Source organism: Canis lupus, chromosome 16 (genome assembly GCF_003254725.2).
Source record: "Canis lupus dingo isolate Sandy chromosome 16, ASM325472v2, whole genome shotgun sequence".
In the NCBI taxonomy this organism is placed as follows: domain Eukaryota; kingdom Metazoa; phylum Chordata; class Mammalia; order Carnivora; family Canidae; genus Canis; species Canis lupus.
The window spans coordinates 25,654,833-25,667,068 of record NC_064258.1 but is presented as its reverse complement, the minus strand read 5'-3'; the positions used below and the strand labels follow the sequence as shown (position 1 = coordinate 25,667,068).

General features: G+C 39.2%; 1 protein-coding gene and 1 long non-coding RNA gene across 9 annotated transcripts in view; one reads left to right on the top strand and one right to left on the bottom strand.

Annotated features, from left to right (window-relative positions):
* Positions 1–12,236, bottom strand: part of ZMAT4 (zinc finger matrin-type 4) — a 356,108-nt gene that overhangs the window by 220,921 nt on the left and 122,951 nt on the right. The gene's annotated exons all lie outside the window — the stretch shown is intronic.
* On the top strand, positions 2,313–4,276 carry LOC112654562 (uncharacterized). Its single transcript, XR_003133132.2, has 2 exons — positions 2,313–2,430; positions 3,940–4,276. It is a non-coding gene; the product is annotated as an uncharacterized LOC112654562 (long non-coding RNA).

Below are 12,236 nucleotides of genomic sequence, written 5' to 3'. Positions count from 1 at the left end.
CACACACCTCAAAGTTAGAAGACAATTGCCCAAATGGTGTGGGGTCAGGGGAGAGACAAAGAACAAAAGTAAAAGTCAGTAATTAAGGATCAATGACATAATATAAGATTTGGAAACGGTAATGAATATTTAGGAAAGGTGAACATACACAGGACATGATAATCGACCTTGTCAGTAATTCAAGCTGTATCAAATAACAAAATCTTATTTTTATCTAGCAAATTAGCCAAGATTAAAAACATTGATAATATCTACAATTTGTGAGGATGAGGTAAAGTGGACAACTTCATACACTGATAGTGGGAATATAATCAGTACAATATTTTTGCTGGGCAGTATGATTATATATCAGAAGGCTATAAAATGTGCATACACTTTACCATAGCAATGCCACCAGGACTTTACTTGTACAAATGAACAAAAACACAACTAAAAAGTTGATGTAACATACATAACCATTGATTGATAAAATAAATTGCAGAATATTCATTCAATATAATACTAAGAATATAAAGCATTAAAAATGATAAGATGTATCTGTTAAGTGTTGGATTAGGAATTTGACTAAACTGTTTCATTACACAGATCACTACTATAGTGTGACCCCATAATATATATATGTATATATGTGTAATATAGTCAATATATAGTTAGTATATAAATATTATAGCTTATATATAAATGTTATGTACTATATATACATCTGCAAACATATACACAAAACTATCAAAATATATAAATACATAATAGAATATTACATGTGTATATATATGCATACACATACCTACATGCAGATATATCCAAGTAAAGAAACCAGAAAGGATTTATACCATAGTGTTAATAATAATAGTGTTAATAATGTTAATAATAAAAATAATGGGATTTTCATTTTCAACTAAAATAAATAAAACAATATAGAAAATAATAATCATTGTATGTCATTTTATAATCAGAAAGCAAAATAATAAAATAATTATTTGACAAAAGGTAACCTGGTTTCTGGGTCTGTGAAATGTAGACTTCTTTGAAAGGAGTTTTGAATAATTGAGCTTTTTCTCTACTCAACAAGAATTCAGAGCTTTAAAACACTTGCTTAATTGGGTCATTTCAGTTAACACCTGAAAGTAGTAACCCAAGATGACAGCTGAGCAGGGAGCTTCCTTCCTGATTATTTCTTAAAGGTTCCGTCAATGTCAGGCAGGAGCCCCAGACAACTGATTCGAGGTCACCTGCTAAGCATTTCCTAAGAACCAAAAAGTCCATTTTAAAGGTAATGACACTCTGCACTGACAGATGTCTGGCTGAAACCCCAGAGCCGTTCTCTCATTCACAGATTTACTCACTCCACATGTACTAAGTATCTACTATGGAAATGGACTAATATTATCCCTACCCTCTGGACCTTACTATGGAGAGAGGAGAGCCCTGGACATACAGGAAACACACACATATATACTACAAAACAGAATGCTGCTAAGGGGTCATAGGTCATGGTGATCTTCATGGTGCAGGTGCTATCATCGTCATCAGGACGATGAATGAGAAGCAGGCTTCTCAAGGCATGAAAGGGGGAGAACAGGCTTTTATTCTGGAGGGCGAACAGCTTTAATAAAAGGCTAGTGATGAATCCTAGTCTGTAGTGAATAAAGAGTATCTGGTTTGACACGATCTTAGGGTCCATCTGGGTAAACGCCAGGATCTGAGTCCAGAAGGTTGACTGGGATGGGATAATGAAGGCCCATTAAGGGACTCTTTGGAGAAAACCCCATACCTGGGACTGAAGGTTCCCTGGCACTGCATGTTAGATGTCTCTTTCTCAAGGGAAGCTGAAGGGATTGATTCACAGATTGTGTCTACTGTCTTAGGTTTTTTTTATGCAGATTCTCCAAGAACTCTGGGACCCCAGCCAGCAGAGATGGAAGACAGCCCTGCTCAAGAGTGGGAGCTAGGTAATGGGGTGAGGAAGTAGAAGAGAGGCCATGGGGCAAGACCCATCTGTGGGTCCCCAGCTGGTTTAGTCATAATGCTTGATTTCTTATATGCTTCTATAAAATAGAGGGACACCTTGCTCATCAGTGTCCCAAATGAGATAAAATAAATGTGATCAGATATATTCAAGGGCCTGCCATTTCTGTCCTAAGTAAAAGAGTACATGGGGTCTGATCCATCTGTCACCTCCAGCACCCCTCTGTGGGGAAGTCACCTAGAACTGATTAGCAATAACCCACAAGTGTCCCTCCAACTGAATGACCAAGCAACACCCACCCTGGATATAGGTCCCTCGTAGAGTTCTAGAATTGCATCTTCAGACAGAGGCATAGAACTATGGACACCGCATTTGGCTGGTAATGAAGGGTGAGTGAAATCATTTGGTCAGTCTTTGCCCTTTGCATCCTACAATTTCTATGTAATTTCAAGCAAAAATAACAGGTAAGTCAAGTCCTGGTTTGGCAGCCCTCAGAAGGGGCCATGGGTACTCTGTCGTCAAGTTTAGGCTTTATCCTACAAGAAAGTACATCATCACAGCTGTACACAGAGGATAGGGACAAGATCAGATCTAGACATTGAAAGGCAATTCTGGTGACATTTCCAGGCTGGATAGAAGACAAGAGAGATTTAGAACAAGGGTCAGGAGGCAGAGGCATCAAGCCAAGTGGGAGTTGATGAAGGCTTGATATCCTTTTGAAATAGCAGAAAGGGACAGAGATGAGGTGAACAGTGTCAGACAGAGCTGAATCCCAGGATCAGGATGTGGCAGGTGAGTGGGGCCAAGTGTAATTCAATAGTTTTCAGCCTGAGGAAATGGAATAAGTTTGGTACTATTAAATCATAAAAGGAAATATAAGAAGGGAAACAGGTTTTTATGGAGATAAAAGGTAAGTCCATGGAAGTGTGGTTATTCTAGATTTGAAAACACCTAAAAGTCCACAATTCTATGACTATGGGGTTCTATTTTCAATATATAAAAGCAAATTGCAGAGTATATTCCAACTAAGTGGCATATTAAAACATCTTCACTGCACTCATATTATTGCACTTTTCAGAACAGAGAGAAATTTCTTCTTGTTTAAGATTTAGTGGTACATGAGATATGCACACAGAAAGGATTACTCAGCCATAAAAAGAATAAATTTTTAGGGGCATCTGTGTGGTACAGTTGGTTAAGCATCTGACTCTTTGGTTTCAGCTCACCTTGTGATCTCAGAGTCATGAGATCGAGCCTGACTAGCTCTGAATGCAGCAGGAAGTCTGCCTCAAACTCTTTCTACCTCTCTTATGCCCCTTCCACCATGCTCGCTCGTGTGCTCTCTCATTAAAATAAATAATACTTTTTAAAAGAGAATAAATTTTGTAGTTTGTGACAACATGGATAGATTTTGAGGGCATTATGCTAAGTGAAATAAGTCAGATAGAGAAGGACAAATACCATATGATCTCACTTACTTGTGGAATCTAAAAACAAATGAACAAAAACATGGTTGTAGATACACAGAACAGATTGGTTGTTGCCAGACGTGAGGGGTGGTGGGTAGGTGAGGTGGATAATGGTTGTCAAGAGTTACAAACTTCCAGCTATAAAATAAAATTGTGGGGATGCAATGTTCAGCATGGTGACAATAGTTAACATACCATACTGCATATTTGGAAGTTGCTAAGAGAATAGATCTTAGAAGTTCTTAGCATAAGGGGGAAAAAAATCTGTGACTATATATGGTAACAGATGTTAACTAGATTCATTGTGGAATCATTCATTTCACTATATCTACAAATACTGAATCATCATTATACATCTGAAACCAATATAACATTCTATGTCTATTATTCCTCATTTCTTAAAAAGAACTAAAAAATATTTAGTGTTCTGAGCAACACTAAAGACTTAGGCTTATCAGTCATTTGCACCTTAGTACGAATTAAACTTATAAAGTCCTTTTCCAGGTGAAGGCTTTGAGAAAGAAGTGAAGAGTGCCTGAGACTCAAGCACAGTGGCCCTCAGAGGAAATGAAGGTATAGAAGGAGGACTTCAGGCAGCATGCCTCTTACTTTACAATTGTGCCCAGAGCCAGAGCTGCCAGGCAACAGTGCCTCACTTCTGGACAGAGAATGGGCTTATCCTATATCATTTCTAAGGTCATCAGAACCACTGTCCTTCAACTCCATGTTCCAGAAAGTAAGAAAATCAAGGGACATTTGATATTTGTTAGTGCTGATCACTCAATTCCCCTCTTGAGGAAATAAAAATAGACCATTCAGTATTGCTGTATTGAACATACAATAGTAAAATGCACAAAACTTTGTTTTAAGCTAGTTTTATCCTCTATCACTACTTTGACAGTAATCAGCTAAGCTTCCCTTATACAACACACTTTCATTTGATGTCACTTCCTCAAAGTCAGCATGTCTAAACTAAACTGGTGCTCTTCCATGGTCTTCTTCCAATGAATACCTTCTGTATCTACTGCTATGTAACAAACCATGCCAAAATGTAATAGTCTAAAACCACAACTGTTTATCTCACTCCATGATTCACAAAGTCAACAATTCAGGCAGGGCTCAGCTGAGTGGTTCTTCTGGTCTGAGCCAAGCTCACCTGCTCTCCACATTTGCAGTCAGCTGTTCACTTGGCTGGTGCTGGCTAGGTTTCCAGATTTATGATGGCCTCCACTGATGCCTAGATTCTTTCCACATGTTCTTTCATCCTCCTATCAGCTAGCCCAGATTGCTTGCAAGAGTCCAAGAGCATCAAGAGTCCAAGTGCAATGCATGCATGTTTTTCAAGGCTTTGCTTGTGATGCATTTGCTCCCAGTCCACTGGTAAAAGCAAATTTCCTAGCTAAGCCCTGAGTCGAGTGGGGAGGCTACTACCAAAAGGTGTGGATACAAAGAGGGAGAAACAAATTAGGGCCTTTAGTGCAATCAGTTTCTATCCTTGGTGATATTAACTTTAACTTCCTTTATATCTGCTTACTTCCTATCTCTACTAACTTCTAACTCCCCTAAACCTCTACAACAGACACCTAACAGGTCCACCCACTCCCCCTCTGGGATGTCCTTTAGCCTTTTCTTCACATTGCAACACAGTGATTTTTATTTCTATATTTACTTTTATTGAAGAAAACCTGATATACAATTTCATATGAGTTTCAGGTGTATAGCACAATGATCAATCAGCATTTGCATACATTACAAACTGATCACCACGGTAAAACTAGCTACCATCTATCAACATACAATGTTAATACAATATTATTGACTGCATTCCCCATGCTGTACTTACATCTCCATGATTTATTTATAACTGGAAGTTTGTACCTCTTGATCCCTTTCATCCACTTTGCTCACTCGCATCTCTCCCTTCTAGCAATCATCAATTTATTCTCTGTGTCTATCAGCCTGGGCTTCATTTGTTTGTTTGTTCACTTGTTATAAGTGAAATCATGCAGTATTTGTCTTTTTCTGTCTGGCTTATTTTACTTAGCATAATACCCTCAAGGTCTATCCATATTATCACAAATGATAAGACTTCATTCTTTTTTATGTCTGGGTAGTATTCCTGTGTGTGTGTGTGTGTGTGTGTGTGTGTGTGTGTGTGTGTGTGTGACATCTTTATCCATTCATGTATCATTGAAGGACACTTGGGTTGCTTCCATATCTTGGCTACCATAAATAATGCTGCAAGAACATGGGGGTCAAATGATTTCTGAAAGCCAAATCTGATCATTTTATTCTCCTGGCTTAAAACTTTTCAGTGGATTCTGGTTGTACTTAAAATAAAACCCAAAACTTCTTAAAATGGTTTTTAAGTAGAGTCTTCCATCTTATACACGGAGTTACACCCATTGTTCTAGTTTCATATTAATAGTGCCCTTTCGCACTTAGAGATGTGCCCGTTTGGATGATGAATTACACTGTCTCACCTCCCCTAAAAACCTCAATGGTTTGCTTCCTACCCGTGACCCTTCTAGCCTCTTCTACTATCACACCTGCTGTATTCTTCCCTAGTCATGCTTGCCTTCTGTTTATATCCCAATGCTGGTCCCTCTCCCTAGCATGGTCTTCACCTACACCTTTACCCAGTTACTGCCTGTGCACCCTTCAGATGCCACTGAGGAATCACTACTCAGAGAAATTGTCCCTCAATTCCCAGATAGGTCACCTCATCTGAATGATCTCTCTCAGCACCATGCTCACTCAAGCACAGTGTTTATTAGAGTTGCCATTTCAATTGAAGGCAAGGACTCTGGGTCTGGTTTTGCTCACCACTTACTCTATGCCTGGAATAGGCACAAAGCAATTATTAATGAATTACGTGGATAATTATTGTGTTACAAAATAAAATAAATATTTGAAATTACAAACAATCCAATGATCTAGTTTATTTATGAATCATAATATCGGTTTCCAGAGAATATTTAAATCATGATTAATTAAAATCAGAAAGCAACTACTGGTCATTTGGTCCAAAGGAAGAAATAATCCATAAACGATTAATGACCCATCTAAGATCTCTCAACCTTTCTTGAAGTCCAAGTGAAATGCAGACAGGACAACAGTTTTCAATATGATTTCTAGGTGACAACACTTGAGTTGAGAAGCCTTAAAATCCCTTCCAGGCTCAGATATTCATTGGTTACAATTTAACTTTACTTTTGCCTTGATAGCATTTTTTTCTTTTTCTCTTCCCCTTATTTCTCTTTCTCTCCTTTTTGCATCATTAGCCATGAAAGCAGAGAACTGATGTCCAAGATGCCATGTCACAATGCAAAAAAACATAAAAATAAAAATCTTTATGGAAAAAGGGATGAGCAGGAAAAACACACTAAAGATTCATGTCTTGGTTTCCAGAAAATTTCCAGTCATAAATTCATCTTGAATGTTTCCATCCTCCACTACAGCAATGGATACAATTGCATAATGAGAAATCAAACAAACTAATTTGTCAATTCTAGGATGTGACATCATGACCATTCATTTCTGGGGTTGCTAATACCAACCAGTGACCTTCTAGAATTATGTACAGCTGAAATGTGAAGAGGAAATTTAATTAGAAAAGGTCAACCATCACTCAATGCACCAATAAAACAAGATTTTTTCCTTTACAATAAAATCTCAAAAATTAAAAAATATATATCTTATGATATACATTCAGTGCTTATATCCCAAACTATAATGACTATTTACATTATATGGAGGATAATATTTGCCCAGCTCTTGAGTATCTAAAGTCACAGACATTCCTTTAAAGGTCAGCTGAAAAACCAAGTTAATAACTAAAGAAAAATGCCTTTTTTCCATCAGGAATTCACAATAAAAATAATCTCCTTCCCTACACAATTTTAACTATGCTTGGCAAAAAGACAAAACTAATAGACAAATTATACATGATTACAAGACTATTTGGCTATTCAATGTCACAGATCAAGAGGAACAGTTCCTGTTGCAGTAAGTAATGGCCCTGTACCACATTCACTCACATATGCTTCCATAGAGAGTTTCAATGGGGCTTCAAGAATGACACGCTCAAACAGCCACATTTTTAATATCTATTAAAGTCACTGTGCCATGACTGAACAACGCCACCTGTGAGCAGAAGGGAGGGAAATATGAGCAACTGCACTGTGCATGTGGCTGAGGGGAACGTGCGCTGTCACCCGGGGCTGTTCCAAATATCTGACTCTCTTCCAGCTAGACTGAAATATTGGTGCTGGATAATAGCCAAGGAATGACAAGACATACATGTTCCTCCAAGCAAACCCCGAGGTGCTAATGCCAACACCATATTTTTCCCTCTTTGTATTAGTTTAGGTTCTTTAAAACAAGAATGTTATTGAACACTGCAATATTTTCTCAGTTTCTCTAGTTCCTTGGCAATTACTTACAGCTTCTATAGAAAACATCTCTCCCAGCAGCATTTAATCCTTGAATACAGACTGATGAATTTCCCCACCAGCTCACTCTAATTGGTCTGTTGTGTGTTTTCCCCTGATCAGACAGTATCAGACAGTATATGATTCTGACAGTATCAGAAAGAATGTCACTCTTACCCAGTGCTTTAGATAGGGAAATAAGTGACAGTTGTTGAACACCTACCCTCCATGCTCTATGCCCCCTACTCCTTATGTTTTCATGATCATTTTCATTCTTCATGGGAGTCATGGAATATATGGGCTGTTCCCACTATTTTTCAGTTGGCGAAACGAAGTCTAAGAAAGATCAAGAACTTGACAAAGGTCACTCTGCTAGCAGGAATTAGAGGCTATATTCAATCCCACGGCAGTTCACAATGCCTGTGCTCATTCCTTTACATGACACTGAATCAAGTGGTACCGTATAGTATCTGCCTTACAGATTTTCAATATGTGTAAGGCCATCAACCCCCAGTAAGGACCTGAGGGGGAAAAAAGAACATGATTAGGATGGCCCCGTGAACGTTGCCCCAATCTGCTGGAGCCTTGAGTGGAAGAATTCTTTGAGCCACTCCCATAAAGACTGTTCTACAGGGACCTAGCACTACTCATGTCACCAATATGTGAAATGGCTTAGGCAGAAGTGAAAGCATGTTCTTAAAGAAATGCAATGCATCAAAGCTGATGGGCAAAAAAGGCCCAAAAGTCAGATGACCTCTAGTTACATGCGCTTCTTTCCTCTCTGAACCTTCTTTATCTCATTTACAAAATGGGCATTGTAATGCTCACATGATAAAATTTTCTGAAAATTACATAAGACCACACACACGGAGCTCCCAGTATCATCTGTGATACAGGCCAGGTGCATGAAACAGGTTTGCTGGATCCAAGTCCAAAAAGACATTTTACTTCAAATTAGTAGAACTCAGTGCATCATCCCTATTTTTCAAATATATTTTTCTCAAGGCTTTCTGGTGTTTATCAGGGCACATTCATCATTGTCTCAGCATTACCTGCACCAAATCCAGGTCACACGAAGTTATTAATGTATCTTGTATTCTAATGGCACAACCCTTGGCTGCTTCTAGGGCAAGAAGAAAAAATATATATTCTTAAAAGAACACATCAACCTAAACAAAGCCAAACAGTCACAAACCAGAATGTAGTGAAGCAAACAGACTTCTTTGTTCTGCAAGAATAATATTTGGAGCGTGAGGAATGCCCAGAGGTTACTAAGGAGAAACAGAATAGGCACATGGGGTCGCCTAATGGGAAGACAGCAGGCATGATTTATGACATAGCCTTAAGAGAGTAAAGACTCATTGTGCTGTGTAGGACAAAGGGAAGAAGGGAGGCAAGATCCTCTCACACCCCTTTCTGCAGCAGGGGAAGAGATGGAGATAAATGGACCCAGACACAAAAGGGCAGACGTTTGATTAAAAGTGAGTGGTAAAATTTTTTCAGGAAAGAGTTGGGATTTAAGAGAAGAATAAACTTACATTTTGTGAAATACTAGGATATGAAGAAAGGAAATCTATCAGGGGAAAGAATTGAGAAAGGAAAGATTGCTTGAGATGCAGACACCTGAAAAGAGGAAATGCAGCAGACAGAGAAGAGAGCAGAAGAACCCACCTGGCCGCCCGCCACATGCTAGTGAGCCATCAAGCTGTGTCTAGAGGTTCCTGCCCAGCCCTGCTAGCTCCACAGAAAGGAAAGCCAATATATAGACTGACAGCTGAAAGCTGAAGTTAGTGAAGTCTATGGTCCCCAGAATTCTTTTATTCTCACTATCCTAAACAAAAACATATTTTGATTCATTTTTAAGAGCCCATTTGCTATGCAAAGTGAAAGACACATGCTCAGGCATTTGACCTCTACTCTTCCATATTTTATGTTGCCCAGTAAGTATGATCTACCCGTTTACCCTGGAGATAATGCCAAAAGGTCCTCCAGAGAAGTTCCTGACTACCAGTTTCCTTTTTTCTTACAGCGAAAATTGGGTGGGAATATGGGAAGGACATTTACCTCCATTAGCTACACATCAACTCCTGTACAAACAGCCTTGATTTGTGATAAAATAGGGTCAAGCCTCCAGGGCAGACAGGAGAGGACAGGCAACAGTTAGTCACAGAGCAGCCAGTGAGAGGGCAGCTAATAAGTGAGCAAGGTGGTTACAGAACACGTGGGTCCCCACCAGAGGCACCTGCTGGAGAGATCAGCTTATGCTGTGACATCAAGACCTTCCACATCCTCTCCCTGTCCTTACATTTTTCCTATCTGAAGATGACCCACACATATAGCCAAGCACCTGGTAAAGATTCTCATAGAAACAATATCCATAACTCTCAGATTTTCCTGAACAAACCCAATTTCACAAAATCTTCTTTTAACAAGGTACTTTGATAGGGATATAACTAAAATATGATCTCATGGTAATACTCTGTAAGACTTTGCATACAAATGATACTGTTTTTATTAAAACTATTTTTTAGTCATAATTGTTTTAAAGAAAAATAGGATAATATCTTATTATGAAAATATGAACAATAATTTATGGACTACCTCTATGGGAAGGGGTAAAAAGATGAATAAGGTAAAGCCTCTGCCCTCATGAAGTCTGAAACTGTGGGTCTTGCCATCTCTGCTTTTTGAACTAAGGAAGAACACTGGACCTACTGGAAGTCACTGGATCTAGGCCCTAAGACCACATCTGAGTTATTCCAACTCTTTAAATAACCCCAGTCCTCCTCCTGGAAGCACATTATATAATCACTGACAACATCATCTATCTCTAGAAGCCTTCCAAAAAACTCCCTGCTGGCTTAATTCAGAAAACCAGAGTTCTGATGCTATCTCTCCCCAACCCCTGCACTTGGCAACTGACTTGAATTCATTCAGCATGCTGTCCTGACTTTGGACATCAGTGGTCCCATAGCAAACCTCTTGCCCTTGCAAGAGGGATCCAGCTCCTGGGCTGGCATCTGGCTAGGCCTCACCCTACCATTAAAAAAAAGTACAAAACCTTTACTGGGAAGAAACACAGAGGACAAAAGTACAGTAGATGCTTCTTTCTTGCTGTCCTCTATGCTTGGCTGGAGGCACACTCACCTCTATGCAACTTTAGCTCCGCTCAGCCTGGACCAACATGGAACAACCTAGAGAAAGGGTTTTCCTCATCTTCTTCCCTGATTCTCAGATCTTTCTGCTCTCTGGATTGTGCTTTTTTTTTTTTTTTTAATTTTTTTTTAAGGTATTTATTTATTTATTTGTGATAGTCACAGAGAGAGAGAGAGGCAGAGACACAGGCAGAGGGAGAAGCAGGCTCCATGCACCGGGAGCCCGACGTGGGATTCGATCCCGGGTCTCCAGGATCGCACCCTGGGCCAAAGGCAGGCACCAAACCGCTGCGCCATCCAGGGATCCCTGGATTGTGCTCTTAAGGATGAAGACCACCTTGCCTGCAGGAGGGGCAGCAACAACTCAGTGCAAGCTCTGAACTGGTCATTCAGAAATCTCTTTCTGTTGCACATCCATTATCCAGTGGATCTATTTTTACCAACCTAATTATCCCTCAAATCTATGTATTTCTCATTGTTTGTTGCTGCCATTAGCCTCACTCAAGGCCATACTCTCAGTGGCTTCCTGAAAGCCTGATGCTCAATCATCCACCTCTATTCCTCTCTCCACTAATCCCTTCTCTGCATTTGACATCACTGCCTGCTTCCATCTCTGAACACCAGCCACACTGGCTTTCATTTTCTACTTTAAGTGTGTCGTAATTTCTTTAACTGCAGAGTCTTTGACATGCTGTCCCCTCTACCTGCATTCTTTTACCTACCCCTTGCCTCTTTGACTAGTTAATCCTTATCCACCTTTCAGTCACAGCTGAAGCAATCAGGTGTTCCGGGAAGGCTTCTCTGATCCCAAAGACCTATGATTTCCCCCATTCTATGCTTTTTCATTACTTTCCTTCATTTATATATTTGAATGATTTTTTAAAAATTAATGGCCACTTGCCCCACTATCCTATAAACTCTAAATAACAACTGTATCTGTTTCTTTCACCATGAAATTCTCAGCAATCAACATAGTACCTGACTCTTATTAGGAAGTCAATTAACATTTCTTAAAAAAATAAATAAATAAATGAATAATACATAGTAACACAGAGCTCCAGTTCTAGTGCCAAACTGTATTGTGTTTGAATCTTGGCTGTATCACTCACAAGATCTGTGAGTTTAGATAAGATATTTGACCTAAGCTTCAGTCTTCACCCCTTTTTAAAAATTTTTAAGAATATTTTTTAAAAATTTAAAGTAATCTCTACAC